Below are 26,587 nucleotides of genomic sequence, written 5' to 3' on the forward strand. Positions count from 1 at the left end.
TCAAACTCCTCAGGGGTCCACCAGTCCTCTTCAGGAAACTCGACTGTGGGACCCACCCCATGCTCCTCAGATGTATGACCTGCAAAATCATCTAAAAAGGGGGTGTACACGTGGGATGAGCTCACTAGCTCAGTAAGTAGAAAGATGGACCACACACAGCAGTCCACACATCACAACACATCATATGCACTACATGCCATGCTATACATTTTAAATCACATCCACCTAAGCAACATTACTAAGTCCTTGGTTTTAGTGCTACTACAACCACAGTGCGCGTATACTCCGGGTACGAGCCGCGAACTCCCTTCTGCGATACGCCCATAGGGCTGTTGGAGAAGGCCCACCATGAGTACTCGGAAAAGTAAAGACAATGCCATCCACCGACTCTCAATAGAAATGTAAATGACTGAAAATAAAGGTGCTGACTCCAGCAATTTAAAAGCAGTACGATTGGCCCTCTTGAATGTACCACCGGGGTTACCGACTGTCCTACATGACTCGTCGGGCGTTATGTCTAACCGCCACAGTGACCCGACGACCGCGACCACTGCTTCCCCCCAAATGATAACCCAACACCTTAACCTCTGTTGGGAAGGGTCGTAGCACGGGATGGTGAGAATCCTAATACCGCGTGCTCCTATATGACAATAGTACGATTGCATAGTGCCTTCGTGTCCCATTCCACGGGCCACCAATGCACTCGTTTCCAAGCCGACTACGGCATCTAGTCTATCAATGCATCATGCACCATGATGTTCACATTCAACATATAAACATCTCATTCAATTGGCATTTAGAAAGTAAACATAGCACATATGCATAACAATGTGAGGAATGACTAATCTACATAGCATATTCATGATGGCATGAATAGACTAGATATAATTAAATGAATGCCAAACAATGCCTTGAAACAAGGCCAAACATCCTCTCCCCACTTACTTGTAGCGTACAAGGATTCCCATTCGGTACGGGTGAGATCCGATGCGAATCGGGTCGGATTTGGTGAACCTAACATAATTGAGCGGGGTTAGTACTTCACCATTTTAGGATCAAAATTAATGAGATCCGATGATAAAATCATGTTTAGAATGTCAAAATAAGGTCACACGTCCGATTTGGGTCCAATCGGACATAAGGATCACCCTCGGGGCCACACGGGTGGGTCAGACAGGTGGGCAGTCTGGCCCACCGGTCCTACCCACCGGTTGGGACCGGCGGGTAGGGGCCCGCCGGTTCCACCTGCCGGTTGGGCCAGGGGCCCCTGCTAGGACCAGCGGGTAGGATGGCTCGTCGGTTGGCCCGTCGGTTGGGCCCACCAGTTGGGCTCGATGGCCCCCCTGCCTTCTCAGGTGGGTGCCCACAGGCGGGTAGGGGCCCATCGGTTGCACCCACCGGTCTTGGCGGGAAACACCCTGTTTCTTCCCCATTTTCTCCTTTCTTTGGGGAATCAAAAAGGGGGCTTTTCTCATCCATTCTTCACACCTTCAATGTCTTATAGGATGGTTCTAACCTAGATCTAGGTTAGATTCAAGTGATGGGAAACCATCTTACGTTCTTTGCTCAAGAACAACCTCAAACCCTCCAAATCACTTCAAACTCACAATGCTCCTTCCACCTTGCCAATATCTCTTCTAATCCTTCAAGATCAACACGTAAATCATCTATTAAACCTTAGATTCATCATTTCAAAGGGGATTTACAAGATCTCAAGAAACCATACTCGAATCAAGGGTTTAAAGCTTGGGTATGGTGAATGTTCACAAAACCCAACTTTGCTTACCTCTAACTGTAGATCTAGAGTTGAAGATCACTCTCCCGGCGCCGGAATGGGGAGATCAAGCTTCGACGCCGCTGAAATCCCTCTTTTCTTCCTCTTCCTTCTCTTCCCTTCTTCTTCCCTTTCTTTTCTCTCTCCTCTTTACTATCCTCACCAATGTACGGGTGACATAAATGGAAAGAAAAGAAAACATAAAGCTTTATATACAATTCCTAATTAAGTGAATAGTGCATATGGGTGGGTCACTCAGGTGGGTGGGTGCACCCACCTGTCCTACCCACCTGAGGGCCAAAACTTAGGATTTTGACAGGGTTCGGGCCTCGGCACAAACCCCACCCCTGGCATACGATGTAGCATACGTATATACCTTAAAATACGGATATAATACCTGTTTTATCTGTACATGGCCTTATGGTAGGTGCATGTACACGGCTTGGGCACTCCCGTCTCTTCTGGCACTGGCTCTGACTTGTCAGGCCAACCGGTGTTTAAGGTCACCCGTGCCATCATAGCCCATAAGGAACCCGTTCTAATTTCCTCCGGCTCGGTTCCTGCATGGTTAAACCGGTTCAATCGTGAAATCAAACCGGGTTTAAGAAGCGGGGTATTATAGATATTTTCTGTTGCATTTTTCAACTCTGTCATAACTGAGCAAGATGATGGCAATACATGCTCCAGGTGACAAAATGTGGTCATTCTCTTCTTTGCCCTTCGGCCGTTGGCACAAGCCTCGGCCAAAGAGGGGCATTCTGTAGACACCCAATTTTGTCACCTTCCTCTGGCTATGATGAAATATGGATCTTGGACGCAACGTCTGGCTTCCAACCAACAGAGATGTTGACGAAAATATTCCCCTACCTAAAACCCTAGAAATCCCCACGCGAGAGAGAGGAGGACCAATTTTGGCTTTTTATATACGAAGGAATCCGATCAAGATGACCATACAAATGGATAGTGCTCAGAAATATGATTTTGATGGTATATGGTATGCCAAAATCAGACCGTCGGATTGCCCTCAATCTTCCCTAGAAAATCACATTTTTTTCTTACACATGTGCACACCAACCAACCAGCCAGCCAGCCAACCAGCCAGCCAGCCATCCAAGCCAGCCAGCTAGCCAGCTAGCTAGCCAACCCAACCAGTTTAGCTTAGCCTACACGCCCCTGTCGTATGATGCACTCCTCCGCCGCACAGCCTGCACTCCCCTACCGCACAACCTACGTGCCCTCAGCTCATGCATGCGCACCCTCGTCACAAGCTATGTGTGCCCCTACTATATGGCCATGCACACCTTGCCTGCACCATACGTATGTTGCCCGCACCATGTGCATGGTGCTAGCACACTGATGCCAGCTTGACCCACACACACTGTGCACATTACCCGCACACCCAAGCATGCAGGCGCCCGTTGCCCATGCCCGTACCACCTCGACCATTACCCATCTATCGTGCACCCATGATGTCACACGCACTACCTGGCTAAACTGACCATACGTCAGGCACTTCGGCCTAGTCATATGTGCCACCATTAGTGGCTGGGATTGGTGTTCCTCTCTCCTCCCATTTTTCTAAAAATCGCTTTTTCAATTAAAATTTCTCTCCAATTTTTTCAAAAATTCCCTTTTACCCACTGAACAAAAGCCCTCCCCACCCATTTTTGCCTTCAACTCCCTCTCTACCCATTGGATGAAAACCCTATCCCCTCACTTTAGGCAAGATCCCCCCTTTCATCCATTGGATAAAGGGATTCCCCCTCTCCTATTTGACCGGAAAAAACTATAAATACCCCCTCCTTTAGAAAAAATAGACCAACACACCAAAATCCCCCTTCATGCTTTTATAGTGAAATTTTCCTCCCCTCCCCCTCTTGATTTTCTTCTGATCTTCGGAGCGATCTTTGTCAAGATCCAAAAACTCATTTGGATCTTCATTAAGATCCAAAACCTCATTGGGATCTTCATCAAGATCCAAAAACTCATTCGGATCTTCATCAAGATCCAAAAACTCATTTGGATCTTCGAAATGTTCTTCAGGATCTTGAAGATCTTCAATCCAAATTCTTAGTTAGATCCGGTTTTTAGTCAAAAATAGTATGTTCTTTAGCCACCTCCCTTGAGTGTTCTTGAGAGTTCTTGAGCATTCCTAAGATAGAAACCCCCCCTTTTTGAGGTTCTTCGGGTTTACGAAGAGATCTTTGTTAAGATCTGAAACTCTATTTGGATCTTCAAAGTGTTCTTCGGGACTTTGGAGTTCTTCAATCCATTTTTAGGTTAGCTCGTTTCTTTTCAAAAATAGCCATTCCTTGTTGAACCCCTATTCGAGTGTCCCTAGAATCTTTCTAGAAATAGCCATTCCCAACGAAAGCTCTGCCAAAGTGCCACCTCAGCCTAGCCCTCCCTTAGTCTATCCCCAATGAAAGCTCTGCTGGAGTACCACCTCATCCTAAATCGGGAGATAGCCTTCCCTAGCCGAAGCTCTGTCAGAGTGCCATCTCATCCTAAATCTAGAGATAGCCTTCCTTAGTCGAAGCTCTGCCAGAGTGCCACCTTATCCCAAGCCCAGAAATAGCCTTCCCTAGCCGAAGCTCTGTCTGAATCCAAATCCAAAAATAACCTTACCTAGCCGAAGCTCTGTCCAAATCCCAAACTGAAAGTAACCGATCCTAGCCAGAACCCTGTCCGCATATCATCACTAATAGCATCTCTTAAGAAAGAAAGTTAGAGTTTAAGACCATCTTCCCTTGAGCCAGGAGAATCCAAAAGATAGTCTAAGCCAATATTAATCAGGGGCCCACCCCTATTAACCAAAAATAGGGGTTAAGTTCAGGTATAATTTCTCAACCAACTTGTCATAATGTAGACTTTATACATACTTTGTTTTAGTGTATATAGTAATTTGAATTCAATTAATGTATATATGTATGATAACTTAGTCATACATGTGGAATAGTAATAATTATGGAAAATGTTTGTTCTCAAGCATCTAGCAAGAAGACTGGTTGAATCGGGCAGATTGGGTGCCTAACACCTTCCCAATTTTGTAACCTGACACTTACCCTAAATCTCTAGACTAGACCAAATTTTGGACCCTTTTCTTAGGAATCAGGCCCACCCCGGGTCCTAGGCCCATAATCCTAGGTGGCAACACCAAACCTCATTTGTATGATCTCGATCCCCGAATTGGACCATCATCAAACCCCCGTCTCAAATGATGAATTTTACACTTTTACAAAATAGGCCTCCCCGTATCTCCAAGAGGCAATATGATGGTGCAGGGACCGCAAGCAAAGCACACATGACATGAACCCCTCCCCTCACATGAAAGAGAAGGAGAGAGGAGAGAGGACGGGGGGCATAGTCGATTTCTCTGGCTACTACCCTCACAGTTGCATCATGCGAAGGCAGTGTCCTCTAGTCTCCATCAAAAGATAAAGTTCATTCATAAAGAAAAGGTGATTATAGTAGCAGAAAACCCTAAAGTGTTTAATACCTTAGCCAATATTGAAAATGGGGAAGAACAAGACCAAGAAGTTTAACTTGTGCAGCCATTGCCAAAGAAGCTCCAAAGGAAGAAATCCCAGCTAAATTTGAGGCTGTCTGGAGTCTTCCAGTGAATCAAATGATGAATAATATACAATATTTTCCTGGCATGGGACTAGGGAAATATCATCAAGGAATTTCGAAGCAGCCTAGTTTAGCAGTGAACAAAGAAAAGAATGGTCTCGGGTACACTCTTCCGACCACCAAGGGGCAGAAAGTTTCGAGGATGGCTAGGAAAATCTTCGTCTCTTACTATCCTACTCTCAATGGGTATTTTGTGAAAGGAGGAGAGGATTTCCCCTTCTATGGGAATGTAGAGCTATGGTTTGATAAAACCGCCGTAAAGATGCAACCAGGGTTTGAGGTATTCTTTTAGGATGAGTTCCACTAGGTAACTCATTAGGTGAAACAAAAAATGATAGTTAAAGAAAGTGATCAAGATAGTTGCGTCACCGGGATAGCGAAAATTGCATTAATTGAAGATGGGTTCTCCTCTGGCAACCCCACAACACTGATCCGATCCAAGGAATTGCCAAGCCCCCAAGCACTCTTGAAAAGGGAATGGTAAAAGAAGATAAGACTTGTCTGGAGTCTACAGCTTCCCACGGATCTGAAAAGTCACATTTGGTCCCTCCTATAAGAACCAAGAGCCTGAGAGCTATATGAACTCAAGCCTAGGCCTTTCAAAGGGAGAAGTGCATATGCGAAGCAAAGGAGAGCACAAAGAATGATGGTTTGCATGTATTGTGCCCAAACCAATTACAACGGGAAGGTCCATGAAGGTGGTCAAAGATGTGACCGAGGCACCAGAATAGGCTGAAAAAGGACTTTATAGAAAGAGGATTGAGCAGTCTCCACTAATCCTCACCTCTCAGAAAATTTGGCTTCTGATAGCACGAGGTTGGTCAGCTAGTATTTGTGAAGAAGCAAGCACCTATCCAGAAGAACCATTGCACCATTGAAGAAATAGCAGCAACTTTCTCAGAAGGAGAAGAAGGTCCTTTGCCACATCTCCTCATCCATCGGGCCATCAAACCGCTCCTTAACTAGACAAGCATTGGAGAAAACTTAAAGTTTGCTCATGCTATCAAGTCAACCAGCCAGAATATCCCTGACAAAAGCATCAAGCAAGTTATCAAGTCTGTCGGCCTCCCCTCTCGAGGAGAGTCCAGAGTCCTTGTATGTCGAGTCTGTTACCCCTTCTTTCATGAATGAAAATTCTAATTCTTAGTATGACTTGCCTCCTTTTTTCTGATGATGATCTTAATAAATATCAAGAATTAATAAAACAATGCAAACCAAAGAAAGCCCAACCCATCTATGAGGATACTCAGGTTATTAATCTAGGAACTAACTAATACCTTCGAGAGGTAAAAATTGGCACCACCTTTGATGACGAAGAAGTAGAACATATGATTAGTCTTTTGAAGGAGTTTGCTGAAGTCTTTGCTTGGTCTTATGATGATATGCTTGGTATAGACCCTAATATCGTGTAACATCGATTGTCGACCCATCCTGGGGTAAAATCGGTGAAACAGAAGCTCCGAAGAATGCGGCCAGAATAGAGTGAGAAGATCAGAAAAGAAGTTGTGAAGGATTGGAATACAGGGTTTCTACAAGTGGTCAAGTACCCCCAATGGTTGGCCAACATTGTACCAGTGCCAAAGAAAGATGGCAAGGTGCGAATGTATGTAGACTTCCAAGATCTTAACAAGGTAATCCCTAAAGATGATTTCCCATTACCTCACATTGATGTATTGGTGGACAACACAGTAGGGCATGCCTTGTTATAATTTATGGTTGATTCTTGGGATGCAACCAAATAAGCATGCACCTAGAGGATCGTGAGAAGACTGCCTTCACCACTCCATGGGGAACCTATTGTTACAGGGAGATTCCTTTTGGACTGAAGAATGCCACGATAACTTATTAAAGAGCAACTATGGCCATATTACATAACATGATGAACAAAGATGTAGAAGTTTATGTGGATGACATGATAGTAAAGTAAAAAGATCAGTAGGGGCATATTCCCACACTAAGGAAATTCTTTGAAAGGATCAAGAAGTATCATCTAAAGTTGAATCCTTATACGTGTGTATTCGGGGCAACAGCAGGAAAGTTGTCAAGTTTCTTGGTGAGTGAAAGAGGCATCGAAGTTGACCCTATCAAAATCAAGGCAATTCAGGAGATGCCCACAACTCGGACTGAGAAGCAAATACGAGGATTTTTGGGTCACATCCAATATATCAACAGGTTCATAGCTCAATTGACTACAATCTGTGAAAAAAATTTCAAGCTGCTGAAGAAAGACCAGCCCACGAAATGGAATGTCCCATGCCAATAAGCTTTTGATAGGATCAAAGGGTACCTCATGAGCCTACCAGTATTAACACCGTTGGTGGAAGGTGAACCACTTCTCTTGCACTTATCCATGGGAGAATATTCCATGGGCTTATTGCTAGCAGAAAAAAAGGCAGAAAAGGGTGTAGGCCCATTAGTTGCTTTTTTGTCAGAGTTTGACATCACATATGTTACTCAGAAATCTATTAAGGGGTAGGCCATAGTCGATCATTTGGCTGCACACCCCATAGAAGATGGAAGATTCTTGGATGATGCCTTTCCCAATGAAGAAATCACAGCAATAGAGGAAGAAGACATAGCTAATGAATGGTAGTTATTCTTTGATGGAGCAGCCAATCAAAATGGATGTGGTGCAGGAATGTTGCTTGTCACTCTTGATGGCCTTTATTTGCCTTCATCGTTCCATCTCGATTTTCCCTGTACCAACAACATTTTCGAATATAAAGCTTATGCTTTGGGGCTTGAAACGGGCCTGACTATTGGAGTGAAGAGGATCAAGGTATACGGTGATTCATCCATTGTCATCTACTAGACATAGGGAAAGTGGAAGACTAGAGATGAAAAGCTGAAACCATATCAAGAATATCTGGAAGAGGTGATTGACCACTTTGAGAAGATCTCGTTCGCATACTTCCAGAGAGATAACAACAGGCTTGCAGATGCCCTTGCAACCTTGGCTTCTATGGTAGAGTGAAACCCTATAGCTAGGGTTCGACCATTCTTGGTGGAACAAAGAAGCAGGCCCATTTATCAGAATTCAGTGAACTCTCTCACTATGGATGGTAGGTCTTGGTTTGTTCACATAGTGGATTTCATCAGGGATAGGAAGTACCTGGTTGAAGCAACTGAGAGGGAAAAGAATTTTTTGAGAAGATATGTCACTCAGTTTATCCTTTAAGAATATTTGTTGTACAAAAGATCCTACGATGAAATACAATTGCTGTGTGTGGATGAGGAACAAGCGGCAATTATCATGGAAGAAATTCATTAAGGTCTCTGTGGACCCCACATGAATGCCAAGATGTTATCGAAGAAGATCCTCATGCTGGGATATTACTGGATCACAATGGAAGCGGATTGCATGGACTTTGTCAAGAAATGCCACAAGTGTTAGATATTTTCTAACATCATACATATCCCACCAACGGAGTTGCACTCACTCAGTTCTTCTTGGCTATTCTCTATTTGGGTTATTGATATCAAACGGAAATTTAACCCTAAAGCATCCAATGGTCACGAGTTTATCTTGGTAGCTATTGACTATTTCACCAAATGGGTAGAAGCTCAGTCATATGCAATACTCACATCTGCTAAGGTGGCAAAGTTTATCCAAGAAAACATCATTAGTTTGTATAGAATGCCTCAAGAATTAATATGGGATCAAGGGTCGTATTTCTGAGGAAAGATTGATAAAATCTGCACAAAGTTCGGTATTAAAAGGCATTGCTCTACCACTTATAGGCCACAGACCAATGGTAGTAGAAGCAACCAACAAAAACATCAAGGTCATCCTACAAAAAATGGATGAAACACACAAGGATTGAGCTGATAAGTTACCCCTTGCCTTATGGGCATATCGGACTTCTATACGATCCTCAACATGGGCAACCCCTTTCTCTTTGGTGTATGGGGTTGAGGTAGTTCTACCTATGAAAATCCTAGTATCATCCTTAAGAGTGCTCCTTGATAGTCAGTAACCTAAAGGAGAGTGGGTGAAGGCCAGACACGACGAGCTAAATTTTCTCGATGAAAGGCATATGAAAGCAATGGATAATCTGAAGAAATATCATTTGAGAATGGCCCAGGTCTTTAACAAGAATGTGAAGCCCTGCCACATAGAGGAGGGTGAACTTGTTCTTCGAGAAGAAAGAGCCCCAATTCATGAACCAAGAGGAAAATTCAGGCCCAATTGGAGTGGCCTATTCATTGTCAAGGAGATTTTACTAGGCAAAGCTATGAAACTCATAGACCACAACGACAAAAAAATACCCAGACTGGTCAACATGGATCAACTCAAGAAATATTATGTCTAAACTATGTCAGACCTAATTCCTTTCGAGGGATACATAGGCAACTTGACATGTGCAAGTGCGGTCTCAACCATCTAAAGGCAATAAATTAATTCCTCGACTAATAATCAAAGTATCTTAAAAGATCATAATAGTTTGTGTCCCTCAAGAATCGTCATATGGCATACAAGACCATTGGGTATCTGTCATTCACCTATGGTCTGTCAAACTCTAATCCAAAATTTCATCCCCCAAAGGAAAATCGCTACTCGGAACTAGTTTATCAAGGTCAGTTTATCCCCCATCCTTGATTAGTCAAAAGAAAGGGAGCTTAATGCAACAGTGGTAAAGGCTTGTTTGAGTCACTAGCTAATGGGCAATGCTTTGGTAAATCATCATATCTCTTTTGTTCATGATGGTTTCAGGAAAAGTCATAAGCTCATTGGATGAGACATTGGGGAAATGGACCTTGGACATAAACATGAAGGCACCAAGATTGCTGGAATCTATAAATTTGTCAATGATTGGTCGGATCGGGTGTGTGAAATTATATCACCAATTGCTCGGGCAAGTGCCTCGTCACTGGAATGTCAATCTGCATGTATTTCAGTTTGGATTAGCAGAGATCTGCCCAACTCTTGGGGAATTCCAAGCTTGCATATTATCTCCACCCAAAGGCAGGTTATTCCAACCATCTTTGAAGAAAGATTATTCAGAGGAAATTCAAGACTTCTTCGGATGGAAAGAAGATGAAGTGAAGCAATTAGTCAGGTATGGGAAGATTGACATTCTGAAGGCAGCCCAGATCTTCGCCCAATTCTACTAAGGGGAGAAATTCATCAACAGAGATCCCAGGATGCTTACCTAGTTTGCATGATAGCCCGTTATGTTCTCTAAACTCCCAGGCGTGGTGCACCACCTGTTCTAATTGAAGTGGTGAAACAGTTGAAGAAAGGAGGTGACATCATCCCTACGATTCTTGCAGAAATGCTCGAGGGATTTGATGACATGAGCTATAGCCATAGATTTGGACTAGATCAATATTAGGGAAGTCTGGTTATTTTCTAGATTTGGCTCCTCAAAAAATTGAAATTGACTAGGCCATTAAATGGAGGCCAACTCAGAACTCTTTGCTACCAGGATAAGAGGGAAGTCTCAGAATTTAACCTTATCACTGACTAGGAGAAGTAACTGTATGAAAACACTGTGCGAGATATTGCATAGACATTCACAGGGAGGCCACAAGAAGACTTTTTAATGAAGTCCCCCGGCTACAATTACTTTAGGTTGATGGGATTAACTCACACGTCCTTTTAACTGCCTACCTACATCGACTGACAATATGGGCTCGAGGTGATGGACCAAGAGGAGTTAGTGAACTTTCACCCACCTTAAGAGTTGTCTCCTCACCTTGTTGCTTACCTATCCTGTCTATGGTAGAAAAATTGTTCTCATGTAATTCACTTGGTAATAGAATGAGGAAGCATTTGGATTTTCATATTATCCCGATTATTCTAATCATGACTTGAGTTGTGGAATTGATTATGCCTAAACATTGCAAACCACAAATAAAAAAAAAAAGATTTTATTTATACCAAAGATAGATTTTCATTCACAAAGATGCCAAAATAAAATGATGAACAAACAAGGGGAGGGAAAAAGAAAAAGATAAAATGTGCATATGTTTACACTTGCAGGAGCTAGAAGAATAGGTCCCTAAGAAGCAAAATCATCATCTGAATCATCCTCGTGGAATATCGGTGAACTTGTGGTTACCAGTCCAATATTCTCTAGCCTCTGGGTCAAATCCTTAATCAGTGCCTGCTGCTGGGCAATCTCCTACTGGCAGGAGTCTACTTGGCTCTGCAAGACGACAATCCTTCCGTCCTGGGAAATATAGGAGAGGATTAAGGAGAAGAATAGTGAAAGAAAAAGAGAAAGGTAGAAAATACCTTGGTGACCATCGCCTCACACAAGCCATAATGCATCCTCCTGATCTCAGAATAGACCTCCAGAGACACTTGAGAAAGAACATATCAGCCAAAAGAGGTCGAAAGTCAATTGAGGGATGGCCAGATACTCACATAGTCATAAGGAATGGACAGCCCAAGGGAAGCATCTACATATGTTCTCTGCTCCAAAAGATGAGGGAGACTAGGATTGGCTGCGTTGGGGTAGCACCAAGATGGGAAGCCACGGAAGGAGATATTGGCTATCTTGAATAGAGGGTCCAACTTGTGAAGGATCAACAGCACTGATGCCTGACTGGACAGTAGAAAGATCTACACTTTGTGTTCTCCCCTAAAAGAACATCAGTCAAGACCAAAAAAAGAAAAAATTGAAGCATGAAAGAAATACTCAAGAAAGGACAACATACGACTAGACCATTAGGACAAAGAGGGGTGCATACTATCTCCTCCTCCAGGAAGGCTCTATAGTCCCTATCCCGGTCAAGGAACGATTCATCCCTTACTCCATTAACCAAATTCTCAATCTTGTCCATGGAGATATGCCCCAGACAATGCATGGTGGGAGGAGGTAGACAAGGAGAGAGACGTGACTTGAAATTAGACCACTGGGGTATGACTCTCTCTCCCAGGTACCAGGCATGTCCCCATATACCCCTAAATAGGACCCAATTTTTGGATAAGTATCTAGCCAAACCAGCTTCATCGGGGTTTGGGAATGAGGATGAAACGGCCTCCAAGTGACCTATAAATCCAAGAAGAAGTAAGTACAGCATAGGACAGAAAGAAATTCAATAACAAATGCGGCATACCTCTGTAAGGCCATCCAGAAGAGAACGAGCAGTGGTTCCTCGAGGATGGTGCCAGCCCCTGAGTATCCAACTGTCTCCCCACCTCGAGGCTATGGGGAAAGATAATACTCAAGGATCTATCAGTCTAGGAGCTATGATCTCCAGATGCTCAAAGCACCAGGATTGATTTGCAAAATCAAAGTAAGGAAATGCAACCAAATGAAGAGAAATGCATGCAAGAAATGCAAAGTTACCTGAAGAATGTAGCCTGCCCCCTTGAGGCCCCAATCCCTATATGCCATTAGGTCTAGGGTCCGCAGAATTTATGCATAGGCGGCCCCACCCCAATCCCAAGAGTCCACTTTTCAAAGATTCTAGAAGAAGGCTATCAAACGAATGTCTACCCCTCCCCGGAGGTCACGAAAGAGACACTGACCCACAACAAACAATAGAAAAGAGTGGGTCACTTGTGCAACGTTACCAAGGTTTACCCCTAAGCTGGTTCTCCACGATCGTGCACTAATCTCACCAAGGTGGATATGTGTCTAATCAGCTGTGATGTTGTTGCCTGTCAAGTCTGCCAACTCCCTGACAATCGGAGTCTCAAGAAGAATTATGTGTCCTCCTTGAATGGTATGCCCATCAAGGCATAAAAGCACAGAGGCATGATGGTGATCTCACCAATAGGAAGATGAAATGAGTGGGTACTTGGACACCATCACTCCATCAAAGCCCCTACCAGTGCTGGACTGAATTTTTGGGTCTCTATAAGAGCTAATCGTCTCAAGCAGGAGGAGTCGATCATCCCCTTCACTCGATAAGGAAGTATCCTGTACCATGACGAACCATGTTCGGATAACTATACAGGGCCAAGGTGGGTGGTTCCCTCCCTTCATGCTAATGGAAATAAAGAATAATAAATAATAAAAAAAGGGAAAAAACCAAAATAAATAGATGATCAAAATAATGAATGAAATATAAAGACTTACCCAAGAACCCCATGCTGAGTTGCATATATGGTTCCGAGTGTTTGGAGAGTCTGTCCAAAGTACCAATCAGCCACCTCATCCCCTTGAGAAGAACTACTACAACCCTCTAGCTGGATTTCTCCACAAGTCTTTCTCTTTCTTCTTTCAGCCATATTTTCCAAAATCACAAAAAACCCAAGAAGTTTTGCAATTTTCCTAAAAGCCCAAAAAGATGTCAAATTCTCCAAATGACTCCTTCCTCAAGAGCAATGAAGATCTTCAAGAGAAAGATGAAGAACTTCAAGGAAAATCTGAAGATCTCCGAAAAAAATTTAAAGAAACTCGGGAAAGATGACATAGTTTGGATCTTCGAGAAGATTCCAAAAACCCGAACTCACTCACTTACAAATCTTTCCCAACTCAAAAAAGTTAGAATGAGGAATAAACGAAGGAGGAGGGGACCATTTTATGGGTAAAAAATTCATTTTCCCACAAAAAAAAAATTGAGATCCCAATCCCAAGGTGCAAATCAAAGATTCTTACCACCAAATACCAAATTCAAAATTATTTTTGTGGTAGTTGTAAATTATGTCACATGGGAAGTAAAAAATCAAAGGGAAGGTAAAAATTCATGTGATAGTTGAAAATTCAAATTCACATGAAAATGAAAAGTAAAAATAAAAAAGAAGGTAAAACTCATATTCATATGGTAGGTGGAAATTTTATCACATAAAAGTGGAAGGTAAAAATCAAAGTGAGAGCAAAATTCAAATTCATGTGGTAGGTAAAAATTATATCACATGGAAAGGAGGAAAATAAAAGTCAAAATTTTATTGGTCAGTAAAGGAATTTTTCATAGTCAAAATTCAAAATACAAAGCCAAAAAGCAAAATTCGAAACTAAAAAGCAAGATTCGAAATCAAAAGAAAGGAGCAAGATTCCAACTCAAGGAACCAAAAATCAAGAATCAAAGATAGAAAATCTATAAAAACGATTGACCCAACCCCAAGTGGCCCAATTATAGTTACCCAGCCCCAGGTGGCCAAACTTCATTGACCCGACCCAAAGGTGGCCCAATATCAATGACCCGGCCCTAGGTGGCCCGATTATAGTTACTCGGCCCCAGGTGGCCCAATCTCTTTGAGTCTGTTCCGAGTGGTCTGATCTCATTATAAATTCTCTGACCTGGCACGTGTAAAGCCTAGATAAGGGAAATCCAATAATCAAATGTTTTTTTTTCCTGTTATAAGATTGGAAGAGCAGCGAATTCCTCTCTTGTAACCATTGGTTCCAGATAGTCCAAATTAGCTCGAAAGACCCAACCTCGAGACCAAATTCCCTAAACTGGCACATGTAAAGCCCAGTTAAGGAAAATCCAAGAATCAAATGTTTTTTGCCTATTATAAGATTGGAAGAACAGCAAATTCCTCGCTTGTAACCATTGGTCCCAGATAGTCTAGATTGGCTCGAAAGACCCAGCCTAGAGACCTAATTCCATGACCTGGCACATGTAAAGCCCAGTTAAGGGAAATTCAAGAATCAAATGTTTTTTTTTTTTTTTGGCCTGTTATAAGATTGGAAGAGTAGTGAATTCCTCTCTTGTAACCATTGGTCCCAGATAGTCTAGATTGGCCCGAAAGACCCAACCTGGAGACCAAATTCCCTGACCTGGCACATATAAAGCCCAATAAAGGGAAATCCAAGAATCAAATGTTTTTTTCCTATTATAAGATTGGAAGAGCAGTGAATTCCACTCTTGTAACCATTGGTCCCAGATAGTCCAGATTGGCTCAAAAGACCCAGCCTGGAGACCAAATTTCCTGAACTGGCATATGTAAAGCCCAGCTAAGGAAAAGTCAAAGATCAAAGTATTAACATCTTTCGCAAGATTGGAAGAGTAGCGAATTTCTTTCCTGTAATCACCAGCTTTCGATCAACAGAGATGATGATTGACTAAGAAAATCCTAAAACAGCCCCTACCTAAAAAAACCTTGGAAACACCACGTAGGAGAGAAGAGGGTCCAATTTTGAATTTTTATATATGAAGGAATCTGGTCAAGATGACTGTACGGATGGATAGTACTCAAAAATATGATTCTGATGATGTATGGCACATCAAAATCAAACCATCGGATCTCTTGCAATCGTCCCTGAAAAATCATATTTTCTCGTACGCATACTGCACACACTGGCAAGCCAACTGGAAACCTAGAAAAGTTCACCACCTACCCAAATGCCACAAATTCATCTCCTACCTAAAAACCTTGGAAACTCTACGTGAGAGAGAAGAGGGTCCAATTTTGACTTTTTATATATGAAGGAATCCGGTAAAGATGACCGTACAATTGAATAGTACTCAGAAATACGATTCTGACGATATATGGCACGTTCTGCCTCACATGCCTCACGTGCCACCTCGCGTGCCCCCATGTGCTACCTTATGTGCCCCTGCATGCTGCCTCTCATGCCCCCACGTGCTACCCTATGCCCTCGTATGCTGCCCCATGTGCCCCTGCTTTTTACCTCCCGAGCCCCTACATGCTACCCCGCGTGCCCCTACTGCACACCTCACGCACAGCTGTAGACTAGCCCCCACACATATAGGCCATGCCTTGCACCATGCTTGCCTAGCCCATGCACCCGACCCGCCCAGCCCATGCACCATGCTTGCCTAGCTCTTGCACCATACCTGCCCACCCATGCACCACTATTCGCACACCCATGCACCACTGTTTGCACGCCCGTGCACCACTACCTATCTACCCATGCACTTGTGCCTGTCATGCCCTGTGCACCTCAACCTAACCTTGTATGCCACAGTCAATGGCTAGGATTTGTGTTCCACTGCCTTGATGTCTCTTCACCCACTTGTACATATGCATTACCCAGCTAGCATACCCTACACCCATTAGACCAAAAACCCACTTTTTGCCCATTGGATAAAAAGTCTCTCTCTTCCCATTAGTCCAAAAACCCACTTTTTTCCCATTTGATAAAAATCCTCTCTCCTTCCTATTGGAGTGGCAAAACCTATAAATACCCCCTCCTTTGGATTTTACACACCAACGTCACAACCCCATAACCACCCTTAGAGAGAGAAGCTTTCCCCCCTCTCCTCCTCCCCTCCCCCTTTAAGTTTCTTCGGGCCTTCGGAGCGATCTTCATCATGACCCAAAATCTTATTCAGATCTTCAAAGTGTTCTTTAGGACTTTGAAGATCTTCAATCTAAGTTTTCCCAAAATAGTATGTTCTTAGCTCCCCCATTTGAGTGTTCTTGGTTTTTACCAAAAGTAGAAATCCATCCCCCCTTGAGGTTCTTCGAGTGTACTAAGAGATCTTTGTCAAGATCCGGAGTTTTGTTTGGATCTTCAAAGTGTTCTTCGGGGCTTTGGGGATCTTCAATCCATTTTTAGGTCAATCTATTTCTTTTAAAAAATAGCAGTTCTTAGCAGAAGCTCTGCCTAAGTGCCCCTGGAATCTTTCTAGAAATAGCCATTCCCAGCGAAAGCTCTGTTGGAGTGCCACCTCAGCCTAACCCTCCTATAGCCTATCCCCAGCGGAAGCTCTATCGGAGTGCCACCTCATCCTAAGCCAGAAAATAGCCTCCCCTAGCCGAAGCTCTGTCCGAATCAAAATCCAAAATTAGCCTTCCCTAGCCGAAGCCCTGTCTGAATCCAAATCCGAAAATAGCCTTCCCTGGGCAAAGCTCTGTCTGAATTCAAATCCAAAAGTAACCATTCCTAGCCGAAACTCTATCCGAACCTCATCATAGTCAACATCTCTCAAGAAAGCAAGTTGAAGGTCAAGACCATCTTCCCCTGAGCGAGGAAAATCTAAAAGACACTCCGAGCCGGTACTAATCAAGGGCCCACCCCTCTTGACCCGAAATAGGGGTCAAGCTTGCGTATATTTTCTCAACCGAATTAGCACAATGTAGACTTTATATTGACCTTGTTTTAATGTACATAGTCATTTAAATTCAATCAATGAATATATGTGTGATAACTTAGCCATGCATGCGGAATAGGAATAATCGTGGAAAATGTTTGTTCTTAAGCATCTTGTAAGAAGACCGGTTGAACCAGAAAGATTTGGTACCTAACACCTTCCCAATTCTGTAACTTGACACTTACCCTAAATCTCTGGACTAGACCAACTTTTGGGCCCTTTTCCCAGGAATCGGGTCCACCCCTGGGTCCTAGGCCCATAATCCTAGGTGGCGACTCCTAACCCCTTTTGTATAATCCTGATCCCCGTATTGGACCATCACCAAATCTCCATCTCGAATGACAAACTTTACACTCTTGCAAAATTGGCCTCCATGTATCTCTGAATGGTAGTACGGTGGTGCGGGGCCCGCAAGCAAAGCACACATGACACACTCCTCCCTCATAAACAAGAAAGAGAGGAGAGAGGATGGGATACAAGTCCTTTTCCCACCCCAAGAAGGGAAAGAAGAGAGATAATCTCATCTTCGACCGCTAACTTCACAGTCGGTCTAGGGAATTGACCAATGGGATTGGGCCACTTGAGGCCGGTTCAATAAGATTTTTTTCTTTTCTTGATTTTTTCCTTTTGCCCTTTTGTATTAGAATATTTGATTTGCATCTTCTCTTTTTTTAATTTTTTTATGAATTTGATTTGAATTTTTTACTTTCCACATGAATTTGACTTTCACCTTTCACATGAATGTCATGTAAATTTTATATACCTCATGAATTTGCTTTGAATTTCACTTTCCACTTGAATTTTATTTTTACCTCCCACATGAGTGTGATGTAAATTTTATCTACCATATGAATTTGCTTTGAATTTTCACTTTCCATTTGAATTTGATTTGCATCTTGAATCTTGTGGTAAGAATCTTTGAGTTACACCTTGGAATTGGAATCTCAAACAATTTTTTTTTTAACCATAAAATGGTCCCCCCTTACTCATTTCCCATTCTGATTTTTCTGAGTTGAGAATGATTTGTGGGTGGGTGAGATTGGGATTTTTGAATTTCCTCGAAGATTTTAAGATTGTTTGAAGTTCTTTGCATTTTGTTGGGTTTCTTCAACTTTTTCTTCAAAGATCTTCAAGTTGTCTTTAAAGTTCTTCATCTTCTCTTTGAAGATCTTCAAAGTTCTTGAGAAGGGAGCCATTTGGAGAATTTGAAATCTTTTGGGTCTTTTTGCAAATTGTGAAACTTCTTAGGGTACCCCATAATTTAAAAAAATATGGCCAAGAGAAAGAAGAGGACTTGCAGAGAGTTGTGGTACTTCATCTCAAGGGGACCAGGGTCCTGCGGACTGGTATACTGGACGGATGCTCCAGAGGACTCGAGGTCAAATAAGTAACTCCGTATGGGACACATGGGTGAGTCTTTGCTTTTTATTCATTCATTATTTTTTTTATTTTTCTTTTTTTTATTATTTTATTCATTTTATTATTTTTTATTATTTTTAAAGGTTTAATGGGGGAGTGCCACCAACAACGGCCAAATACGGTCATCCAAATTCGGTCCAGGATTGGTACAAAGTGCTTCCTTCCAGGGTCAAGGTGCTGTTGGATTCATCTTACCTGAGCAGATTGGCCTCATTGGAGACCAGGAAGTTTATCCTGGCATTGGCAAGAGGCCTAATTGGGCGGTGGTGGCCGAGTACTCATTCTTTCTATCTCCCCACCAGCGAGATCACCATCACACCCTTGTGCTTCTATGCCTTGATGGGCATACCATTTGGGGAGAGGCCCCTGATCCTTCTTGAGACTCTGACAACATGAGAGTTTACAGACCTGATGGGTGTTGACATCAAGGATGACCAGAATTATGTCCACCTAGGCAAGATCAGTGCTCATTGGTGGAGGATTGGCCTGAGGGTTAACCCCGGTGCCATTGCATAGGCGACCCGTTCTTTTCTCCTATTTACTATGGGTCAGTGTCATTTTAGCAACCTCCAAGTCGGGATGGATATCCACATGGCTGCCCTCTTCTAGAACCTTTGGGTGGTGGACACTTGGGATTGGGGCGGGGCTGCCTATGCTCACCTATTACAGACCTTTGACATTTGTCATATTGAGATCAGGGCCTCAAGGGAATGGGCTACATTCTCTAGGTAGCTTCCTATCCCTACACAGATTTCCTTTCATTTGATTGCACCTCCTTACTTTGACTTTTCAATTCAGACCGGGTGTTATGAACACTATCAGACCAGGGGCCATTGCTCATTCCCTTTTGAATGGACTTACTGAGGTAAGTCATATTTGGCATTGAATTTCCCTCTATCTTTCTGTACTTCTTCTGAATTTGCAGGTTACTTGGAGGCCATTTCGGCATCTTAGGTTTCCTGACCTAGGTGAGGTCTGTCGGGCCAGGCACTTGACAAAGAGCCAAGCTCTATTCAAGAGTATCCGGGGCCATGCTTGGTATTTGAGAGAGAGGGTCACTCTCCAGTGGTCCGATTCTGAAATGCATTTCCCTCCTTGTCTTCCTCCACCTACCATGCATCACTGAGAGCATATCCCTATGGATCAAATTGACGGATTGGCTGAAGGAATATGGGATGATTCCTTCCTAGACCAGAGTGGGGATTATGGGACCTTCCTCTAGGAAGAGAGCATTTGTACTTCTTTTGGTCCCAGAGGTTCATTGGTATGTTTCCCTTCCTAAATATACTTTTCATACTTCAAATCCTCTTTTTTTTTTTTTTTTTTTTTTTTGCTTTGATTGATGTTCTTTCAGTGAAGGACACAGCATGTAGCCCCTTCTTCTTTCTGGCTGCAATCGTATGCTTCTGGTTCTTCCCATGTCAGGCCTTCCACTGCTGCAGGTGGTTCTCACAACATAGCCACGGTTCCCTTTCATGGTTTCCCGAGCTGGTCTTATCCTAATGCACCCCATCCCAGCATCACTTAGCTTCTGGAACGTAGACTGGATAGAGATGCTTCTCTTAGGCTACCCATTCCATATGATAGTGTGAGTATCCAACCACTTCTCATTTGATTTTCCTTTAACTTCTTTTAGCTGACAGAGTCTTAATCAGGTGTCTTTGGAGGCCTAAGCTGAGATTAGGAGAACGCACTGGAGTTTATGTGAGGTGGTGCTTGATAAGGTATCATCTCTTCTTTAAATTATCCTTCTTCTTTATTTGCTCTTATTTTAACCATTCCCTATATTTCCTAGGAAGGGGAGAATGTTGTCTTAAGGAGAAAAGTTCACTCTTAGCAACAAGAGCTTGCCCGGTGCAGCACGCAGATTCAGGATGATACTCAGAGGATGGCAAAATCGGGATTGGCACCTGTTAGATCCTCGATGTTCGATGAGGATGACCCCGAGTATGGCTTAGATGAGGATTTTGACTCTTAGGGATCTATTCATGTATATGTATATCTTTTTTTTTTTTTCTTTTCCCCTCCCCATGTTTATTCCTTTTTTTTTTCTTTTTGTATTGCCAGACTTGGCATTTTATGAATGGAAATCTATCTTTAGCATAAAGAAAATCTCCTTTATTTATGATTTTGAATTCTTAGGCACGATTAATTCTAAAACTCAAGCCTTCATTAGAATAATCAGAATAACACAAAAATCCAAATATCACCTCACTTTACTACCAAGTGAATTACATAAAATTAAAACAACCTCCCTAGACAGATAGGATAGGTAGGTAACAATGTGGGGAGACTATCCATTGGGTGGGTAGAACTTCACCAACTCCTCTGCATCCTCCGCTTTCAGTCCGTACTATCGGTTGATGTAAGTGGACAAGTGAAAGGACATATAAGTCAATCCCATCAACCTAACATAGTTGTATCCAAGGGTCTTCATTAGAAAATCCACTTGTGGCCACCATGGGCCTCTCCATACAATATGTTGTGCATTTCTTCCTTCTAGGTAATCCTCTTAATGAATGATAAGCTTCAATTTTGGGGCTCCCTCTTATCTTGGTAGCAAAGAGCTCCGAGTTGGCATCCATTTAATGGCATGGTCAGCTTCAGTTTTTCAAGTAGCCAAATCTAAAAAATAGCAAGACTTCCTTGATAATGATCAAGTCTAAATTTATGACTATGGCTCATGTCATCAAATCCCTCTAGTGTCTCTAGAAGGACGATGGGGATGATGTCACCTCCTTCCATCAATTGCTTTACCACTTCTATTAGAACAAGTGGTGCACCATACCGAGGAGTCTAGAGAATATAGCAAGCTATCATGCAAAGTAGATAAGCATCCTGTGATCTTTGCTGATGGATTCCTCCCAGTGATAGATAATGAATGAAGATCCTAGCCACTTTCAAAATGTCAATCTTCCCATATCTAATGAACTACTTCATTTCCTCCTTTCCCCATTCAAAGAAGTCTTGAATTTCCTTCGAGTAGTCTTTCTTCAAAGATGGTTGAATCAATTTGCCCACAGGTGGAGATAACATACAAATTCGGAATTCTTCGAGAGTTGAGCAGATCTCAACCAACCCAAATTGAAATACATGAAGATGGGTAGCCCAGTGTTGAGGCACCTATTGGGGTAAATTTTGATGTAACTCTACACACCCAATCCGACTGTGCATTCACATATTCGTAGATTTTAACAGTCTTTGTGCCATTATGTTTATGTCCAAGGTCCATTTTCTCAATGTCTCATCCAAAGAGCCCGTGACCTTCCCTGAAACCATCATAAGCACAGAAGAGATGTGATGATTTTTCAAAGTATCACTCATTAGTTTGTTGACACAACCAAACCTTTTACCACTGTTGAACCAAAATCTTTGTTTTTCTTTTTTACTAATCAAGGATTGGGAATGAACAAACCTGGATATACTAGTGCCGGGTTACAACTTTTGGGGGATGGAATTCTGGATAAGAATTTAGAGGACCATAGGTGAATGACCGATACCTAATGGCCTTGTATGCCAAATGGCGATTCTTGGGGGACACAAGCTATGATGATCTTTTTATATACCTTGATTATTAATCTAGGAACCAATTTATTGCCTTGAGATTGTTAAAACCACACTTGCACATATTAAGTTGCCTATGTATCCCTTAAGAGGAACCAAGTCTAGCATAGTTCGGGCTATTCACCCTTTCAGACTTAATATTTCTTGAGTTGATCCACGTTGACCAGTCTAGGTATTTTTTTTGCCATTGTGGTCTATGAGTTTTACAGCCTTGCCTGGTACAATTTCTTTGACAGTGAATAGGCCACTTCAGTTGGGCTAGAATTTCCCTCTTGGGTCATGAATTGGGGCCCTTTGTTCTTGAAGAACAAGCTCACCCTCTTCTATGTGACGGGGCTTCACATTCTTGTTGAAGGCCCTTACCATTCTTAGTTGATATTTCTTCAAATTATCCATGGCCTTCATACATCTTTCAACGAGAAAGTTGAGTTCATCTTGTCTGGATTTTACCCATTCTCCTTCAGGTAACCGACTATCCAGAAGTACCCTTAGGGATGGTACTAGGATTTCCATGAGTAGGACCGCCTCAACCCCATATACAAAAGAAAAAGGAGATGCCACTATCGACGATCGTACAGAAGTTAGATATGCCCATAAATCAAGTGGAAACGAGTCGACCCAATCCTTGGGTGTTTTAGCTATTTTTTGTCAGGTGACCTTGACGTTCTTGTTAGCTACTTCTACTGCCCCAATGGTCTGTGGCCTGTAAGTGGTAGAGCGGTGCCTTTTGATACCAAACTTTGTGTACATTTTGTCAGTTTTGCCCCAGAAATGGGATCCTTGATCTAATATCAGCTCTTGAGACACTCCATATTGGCAAATGATATTTTCTTGGATGAATTTTCCACCTTAGCAGATGATAGGATTGCATATGATTGAGCTTCTACCCCCTTGGTGAAATAATCTGTGGCTACCAAGATGAATTCGTGACCATTGGATGCTTTGGGGTTAATCTTCCCTATAATGTCAATGCCCTAAGTAGAGAATGGCCAAGGAAAACTGAGTGAGTGCAACTTTACTAGAAAGATGTGTATGATATTGGAAAATATCTGACATTTGTGGCATTTCTTGACAAAGCTCACACAATCTGCTTCCATTGTGTTCGAATAGTATCCCAGTCTTAGAATCTTTTTAGCTAGCATCTTGGCATTCATATGCGTCCTCAAAGGCCTTGATGTTGCAACTTGCTCTTCATCCACACACAACAACTATATTCCATCATAGGACCTCTTGTATAACAAGTCCCCTTGAAGGATAAACTGGGTGGCATATCTCCTTAGAAATTTCTTTTCTCTATCTGTAGTTTCAATCGGATACTTCCTTTCCCTAATAAAGTCCACTATGTGAGCAAACCAAGACTGACCATCTATGGTGAGAATGTTCACCAAATTCTGACAAATGGGCTTGCTTCTTTATTCCACTAAAAATGGTCGGACCCTAGTCATAGGGTTGCATTCTACCATAGAGTCCAAGGTTGCAAGGGCATTGGAAAACCGGTTGTTATTCCTCTAGAAGTATTCAAACGAGATCTTTCCAAAGTGTCCAATCACTTCTTCCAGATGTTCTTGATCTGGCTTCAGTTTCTCATCTTTGGTCTTCCACTTTCCTCGCGTTTGATAAATGACAATGGAGGAATCACGATACACCTTGATCCTTTTTACCCCAATGGTCAGAGCGGTTTCGAGCCCCAAGGCACAAGCTTCATATTCGAAAATATTACTAGTATAAGGGCAATCAAGGCAAAATGACAAAGGTAAGTAAAGACCATCAGGTGTGACAAGTAATATTCCCACACCACACCCCTTTTGATTAGATACTCCATCAAAGAAAAACTATCATTTATTAGTTGTCTTCTGTGGGGTGGGCAACCAAATGATTGACTATAGCTTGCCCCTTGATAGTTTCTGAGCAATGGGGTTAAAAAGTGAGTTTCCTAAACCAATGGGGTAACAAAGTGAACTTTTGGACCAATAGGGTGAAGGGTGAATTTCTTTGGCAAATGAGGTGTAAAGATATTTTCTTGGGCCAATGAGATGAAAAGATGCATTCTTGAGCCAATGGAAGGTTGTGGTGTAGGGTATGCTAGCTGGGCAATGTGGAGTACATAAGCAGGTGAAGAAGGAATCTCTTCACAAATCCAGTCATTGGAATGAGGATTCTGATTACTGGCAGGGGAGTCGGGGGTTAAGCGGGGGCGTCAAGGCTCGACGGGGGCACTGGGGCTTCGGCGGGGGCATCTGGGCTTTAATGGGGGCACCAGGGCTCCCACGGGGGCATGAGGCTTGGTGGGGGCACTAGGGCTCTGGCAAGGACACCGGGCTCAGTGAGGGTGTCGGGGCCTCGGAGGTTGGGGCAGGTGCACACGAGGTTTTGATAGGGGATGCTGGGACTCTAGTGAGGGTGCCGGGGTTTATGGGGCTTGCAAAGTCGAATGGTGTTCATGAGGACGCATAATGTTGGGCAAGGTTGGTGCATGTGTGGACGGGGTTCGGGAGCTCAAACTAAGGTGTGGGGGCTTGCATGGGTGGGATTTGGATGTTTATGGTGTAACTTCTGGGAATGATTGTGGGAGATCCGATGGTCCAATTTTGTTGCACCATTTATCATTGGAATCATAATTCTGAGTACTATGCATCTATATGGTTACCTTAGACTGGATTCCTTTGTATTTGAAAAGTCAAACTTTGACCCTTCTTTTCTCTCGTATGGGATTTTTTGGGGAGTATGGAATGTTTCTGGGTTGGGTTACCTCAGTCCATTATCATCCTATCAATTAGAAGTGAGAAGTCATGTCCAAGATACGTAAGTCATCATAGTTGGGGGAGGGTGAAAAAATTGGATGTCTACAGAATGCCCCTGTTTGACTGAGGCCTATGCCAACAGTCGAAGGGCAAATGAAATTACTGACCACATTTTTTCACCCGGAGCATGTACTGCTGTCATCTTGCTCATCAATGACAGAGTTGTAAATGCAATAGATAATATCTTTAACTACTCATAGTTTAGGATCTTACCTGGGCCATCGATTATAAGAAAGAAATTTGTTGATCTTTCAATCCCGCAAAAGATGTTAGCACTTGATCTTTGACTTTTCTTAGGCTGGCTTCCATGTGCTAGTCTAGGTCTTTTGAACCAACCTGGGCTATCTGGTCTCCAGGCTGGGTCTTTCAAACCAATTTGGGCTATCTGGGATTTTCGATTACAGTAAATAAATTCGTTGCTCTTTCAATCTAGTAAAAGACATTAGTATTCAGTTCTTAGCTTTTCTTAGGCTGGGCTTCCTTGTGCCAGCCTAGGGAATTGACCAATGGAATTGGGCCACTTGAGGCCGGTTCAATGAGATTGGGCCACCTGGGGCCGGTTCAATGAGATTTTTTCTTCTCTTGATTTTTTCCTTTTGCCCTTTTGGATTGGAATCTTTGATTTGCTTCTATTTTTTTTTTTTTTTTTTATGAATTTGATTTGATTCTTTTTCTTTCGACATGAATTTGACTTTCAACTTTCACATGAATGTGATCTAAATTTTATCTACCTCATGAATTTGCTTTGAATTTCACTTTCCACTTGAATTTAATTTTTACCTTCCACATGAGTGTGATGTAAATTTTATCTACCATATGAATTTTCTTTGAATTTCACTTTCCATTTGAATATGATTTGAATGTGCTTTGAATTTGATTTGCATCTTGAATCTTGTGGTAAGAATCTTTGAGTTACACCTTGGAATTGGAATCTCAAAAAAAGTTTTTTTTTTTAATTTTTTTAACCATAAAATGGTTCCCCCTCACTCATATCTCATTCTGATTTTTCTGAGTTGAGAACGATTCGTGGGTGGGTGAGATTGGGTTTTTTTAATTTCCTCGAAGATTTTAAGATCGCTTGAAGTTCTTTGCATTTTGTCGGGTTTCTTCAAAATTTTCTACGAAGATCTTCAAGTTGTCTTTAAAGTTCTTCATCTTCACTTTAAAGATCTTCAAAGCTCTTGAGGAGGGAGCCATTTTGAGAATTTGAAATCTTTTTGGGTCTTTTTGTAAATTATGAAACTTCTTGGGGCTCCCTATACTTTTAAAAAATATGGCCGATAGGAAGAAGAGAAGGACTCACGGAGGAATCCAGCTAGATGGCGCAGAGAGTTGAGGTACTTCATCTCAAGGGGACGAGGGTCCCATGGACTACTATACTGGATGGACGCTCCAGAGGACTCGGGGTCACATATGTAACTCCGTATGGGCA

Source organism: Macadamia integrifolia, chromosome 14 (genome assembly GCF_013358625.1).
Source record: "Macadamia integrifolia cultivar HAES 741 chromosome 14, SCU_Mint_v3, whole genome shotgun sequence".
Lineage (NCBI taxonomy): Eukaryota > Viridiplantae > Streptophyta > Magnoliopsida > Proteales > Proteaceae > Macadamia > Macadamia integrifolia.